Below are 5,271 nucleotides of genomic sequence, written 5' to 3' on the forward strand. Positions count from 1 at the left end.
ACAAAAAGAAACACAAATTCCCATGCTGCTGATGAGGATAGAAGTGGTCACAGAAGAACACACAGTAAATGGATACAAAGAGCAGAAAACTGGGGTGGGTGGGGGAGAGGAGAAAAATAAATTTTTAAAAATCTTCTTTAAAAAAAAGTTATCAAAATTTAAATGAAACTATATAAAATATGCAGAAATAAGAACACTCATTTATTGTTGGTAGGCATGCAAAATGGAGCAGTCATTGTGGAAGATTTTAGGTGGTTCTTCAGAAAGTTAAGAATAGAATTACGATATGCCTGGGCAACCACATTTCTAGTATAGATCCAAATAATTGAAAGCAAGGACTTAGAGATATTTGCATATCGAGGTTCATAGCAGTATTACAATTATCAAAAGATGGAAGTCACCCAAGTGTCCACCAATATATGACTGGATTAACAAAATGTGACATATACATTCAATGGAATATTATTCAGCCATATAAATGAATGAAGTTCTGATAAGGGCAAAAACAAGGATGGACCTTGAGGACATCATGTTGGCTGAAATAAGTCAGACATAAAAGGATAGATATTGTATGACCTTACCGATATTAAATAATGAGAATAAGCAAAGTCATAATGTCAAAATCTGATATATAGTTCCCAGAGAAGGGTGGTGGAGCTTGGGAACAGGAAGTTAAAGCTAAAAGTGCACAGAATTTCCTTGGAGTGATAGAAAATTTTGGTAACGGATGATAGTGATATTTTCACGACATCGTTAATGTAATTGACAGCAATGAAATATATATCTGAATGTGTTTAAAATTGGAAGTGGTAGGTTGTATGTAGGGTGCTAGAATACAACTTTTAAAAAAAATTCATGGAGCTGCACAAGCAAAGAAGTGAACCCTAAGTTCACCACACTTAATAGACTACAGTTAATAGTATAATTATAAAAATGTGCTTTCATCAGTTCTAACAAATGTACCACACAAATGAAAACTGTTAATAATAAGATGGTGTATGGGAATCTGTAGGCACACAAACTCTTTAACATATAAAAAAGTAATGAAAGAAGAAAAGAAATATCAGTAAACAGGATATTTTTAAAAATTTTAAGACTGCATTTATGATTGTGTATATATCATGTTAAGAACTGTGTTGATTAGGAAATTCATTGTATTCTGCCATTTTTTCAAAAATTCATTTAGCTCAGGATGCTGGATGTTCTTCAGTACTTCATAGTACCATAGTAATTATAATCACTTAGAAAACAGCTTCCATTTGAAACAGGACAGATTGAAGATGAGCAATACTTAGATTATATCTCCAGGCATTGAGATCCTGGCTGAAATCCACTGGCTGAGAGAGTGAGAACTGGAAACATCTTTAGAGTTCCCAACAATACCCCAGCATTTACTCAATTCATAATGATACTCAGATACTTAACCCTCTGAATCCCACCCATTTCTGCAAATGTAGAATAGGGTCATAAAAGTACTGCTATTATAGAATAGATTTTTGTAAGTATTCAATGAGAAAATCCCTATAAATGTACTCAACTCAGATAGTGTTGCAAAAGAGTTCAAGTATGTATATATTTCAATTAGCTAATATTTTAATATAGGATAAATATTACCTCCTAACTTGCATTACAAGTAGGACATTCCTAATTGATTGGGGAGAAAAATGTAGCACCAAATCATGAAATGAACTACTTATGGTTTCATATCCAAGCAGCATAGTTCGCCACATTGTTGAACAGGGAAAAAATATTCTGGAGAGAACAACAGGGCTTGTAGCCTCACCCCAAGTCAATGTCTTAGGCTCCCAGGGACTAGTGTGAAGATGGCTATGTCTGTTAATATGCTGAAAACTTTAATCCAAAGGATAAGAAAGATGCTAGAATAGTAGACCTATGAAAGGCATCAGTATCAAAGAGGAGGATGAGTGATAAAAGCTGGTTCCTCCTGATGTGTCTAGTTCTCTTTGGAACAGAGTGCAGAGGAACAATTACCATTGTCTCCTGATCAGTGTCCCGAAGGAAAATGATGGCTCAGGAACGAAGCAACGTGGAAATGTAATGAGGGACCCAGAGGGAAATGCAGCAATGAACAGCTAAAGGAAAGCTAGAACTATCTCCCCTTCTGATGTCCCTCATCCTGTGAAAACTTGGGCTGCATTGGACATGTCTGTTTCTTTGGGGGCCCTAAGTCTTTCTGGGGGTCCAATGTGCGACTCTGCTGCTTTATTGTTTGGGGGCAGATATCACCTCCCATCCTGGAAGGAATTAGAACTTTCAAAGGGGTCTTTCCTCTTAGAGGTAGCATACCGATGAGTTGGAGAGCCTAGTAGAGGTTGCAGGAAAGCATCACAGGGCATGGATGTCACAAATTTTATGTAAGGTCATCTGAGAGACAGTGCAGCACAGTCAAGAGCTGAGAGATCACACAGCTTGTTTGTGTCCTCAACTAATCAATTAATGAATTTATTTACAATTTACTTAAACTTTGTTTCAATACAAATGCACAGATATTAAGAATACTCTGTGATATTGCAAAGGTGAAAGCACCCAGTGTCATCTTTGTGAAATTGTATCTTATATTTTACTGGAGAACTAAGGTATATATGGGATTTTATAGAAATTGGTTAGGGGGTTCTTTTGCATATTTATGATGCACAGAAGCAAAATTGTGTTGGGTCCATAGAATTTCCAGAAAAAAGAAGAAAGAACAACAAAATACAAGAATGATAAAGAAGAGAATGCAATCAAAGAAAACGGAATGAGTGATATGCTGCACCTATGGGAAAATATGAAATAAATATTATGGGACAAGCACAGGTATAGCAGGTGTATCAGAGCATAAGGAGACCATGACAAGGCAGGTGTGGCAAGATCATCTGATCTATGGCCCTTGAGTCTGGAGGAACATTGGCTCCCATGCTGGCTGCCCATTCTTTTTCACACCTCAGTCTTATACTTGACTCTCCATTCTAGGACCTTTTCCCCATTTTTGGAATGGGCTTCTTTGTAAACTTTTCTTGCCTTTCAAGAAGTGGGTTTCCAAAAATTTTTGCCAACTTCCAGCATAAGAAATACTTTTATTACATTGTGATACACAATGCACTTTTACACACACACTCACCTACAGATAATACACAATCACAACATAACCCAGAACAAACACATCCAAACAAAATACTTTGAGAAACGATGGTGTGTACCTGAACTACATATGTTCCCCTCTGGTATTTTCTATGAATCGCTATACTTTCATACTAATTAATTAGAAAAAAAAACATCATTTTGACCCATTAATGAGCAGGTATCTCAGAACATGGAATTAAGGCTCCTAGCATTTTCTCTACTCCCACTCCCTGCTTCTTCTCTTTCTCTCATCATTGAAATTTCCAGATAAACCACATTCTTTTGTTCACTCACACTTCTACTTTTTTAAAAATTCAGCCACCATCTGGACTAAGTATGCAACATGTTGCTATATCCCTCAAGGCTTTCACAGACTAGGAAGTTTAAAACATGGACTCTAGTAAAAGCAAAACAAAAGTCATAGACCTTCTGCTCAAATTAATTGCTGGAAAGAAGCGGTCTTGAATATTTCTATGGATAAAACTGCATGTATAAGACCTTTTTTTTTTGGAAATGAACTAATATTTGTTAATACTATAAGATGTTACTATCAGACAAATTTTTTAGGCTAAGTAAAAGAAACCAGACAAAAGTACTTTATATTGTATGACATCATTTATATAAAATGTAAATATAAGTAAATTTATGGAGTTGGAATTTGATTAGTGGTTATATAATGCTGGGAAAAGATAGAGTGATTGATATTTGACAGATAAGGGATGTAGGATTTTCTTTTTTGAGTAATAAAATTGTTCTAAAATCTTATGTGGTGTTGATTGCACAACATTGTGATTATAGTGAAAGCCAATGATTATATACACTTTGGATAGACTGTATGTTATGTGAATATATCTCAATAAAACTGATTAAAAATAGATAAATTTGTGAGAGAAAGAATGTTTCTCACCCAGAGAGTTCATTGAATGCCTGCTTTATGTCCTTGTTTCTTAGACTATAGATAAAGGGGTTTAGCATAGGAGTGACCACTGTGTACATCACTGAGTCTATTTCATTTGTCCTTGAGGTTTGCATAACAGAGGAACTAAAATACACTCTCACACCTGTACCATAAAATGTCACTACTGAGAGGTAAGACCCACAGTAAAAAATGATTTATATTTGCCCTTAATTGTTGAAATTCTCAAAATGGTGGATATAATTTTAGAGTAAGAGTAAAGGATCCCAGTGAGTAGAATAACAGCCACTAGGCCAGTTGCAACATACATCACGAGGTCATTGAGGAGGTTTCAGAACAAGTACATTACACCACCTCATTAAGTTCACAGAAAAAGTGGGGAATTTCCAACTCAGTACAAAGACAATCTCAAAACCATTAAGCTATGTAAAAGGGAGAACAAAACACTCAATAACCAGTATGCCAGTAGCAGGAGGCCACAGAGCTGGGGGTTCATGAAAACCATGTAGTGCAGAGGGTGGCAGATGGACACAAAGTGGTCATAAGCCATTGTAGTCAAGAGGAAGTTGTCTAATCCTGCAAAGAGCATGAAAAAATACATCTGGTTAATACAATTTTCATAAGTTATGGTTTTGCTTTCTGACTTGATGTTCAGCAGCATCTATGGGAGAGTGGTGGAGAAATCTGTAAAAGACAGGTTGGAGAGAAAGAAGTACATGTGTGTGTGGATGTGGGAGTCTCAGATGATGACCAGGATGATGAGCAGGTTATCAAATATAGTGACCAGGTACATGGACAGGAACATCCCAAATAGCTGAGGCTGATTTCTGTATCTTTGGAAAGTTCCAGAAGGAAAAATTCTAAAATATGTGTTTGGTTTTCTAGTTCCAGGTACATGATGAAACTTCTGGAAAAGAGACCAGAGCAATGCAAATTTAGCCACTAGCAGCTATCACCAAATTAACATAAATTCTACAGTTTGTAAACACATTAAATTAATGGTTTCTTATACAGAGATAGATCATGTAAACTTTATCTGAAAATATCAAGGAAAGCATATGCTCCTCCTTCACATTTGTGTTTTTTAGGGAAAAAAATGTACCAGGAATTGAGCCTTGGACTCATTTATGCAAAGCAGGTAGTAAACAACTGAGCTACACCTGCTCCCCACTCCTACTTCTCCTTCATGATCTTTCCGACAAGCCATCCATGTTCATATTAGGAAATATTTT

At 36.0% G+C, this 5,271-nt stretch overlaps 1 pseudogene; it reads right to left on the bottom strand.

Annotated features, from left to right (window-relative positions):
• Window positions 1–4,026: 4,026 nt before the first annotated feature.
• On the bottom strand, window positions 4,027–4,936 carry LOC139437774 (olfactory receptor 7A10-like; annotated as a pseudogene).
• Window positions 4,937–5,271: the final 335 nt, after the last annotated feature.

This window comes from Dasypus novemcinctus, chromosome 28 (assembly GCF_030445035.2).
Source record: "Dasypus novemcinctus isolate mDasNov1 chromosome 28, mDasNov1.1.hap2, whole genome shotgun sequence".
In the NCBI taxonomy this organism is placed as follows: domain Eukaryota; kingdom Metazoa; phylum Chordata; class Mammalia; order Cingulata; family Dasypodidae; genus Dasypus; species Dasypus novemcinctus.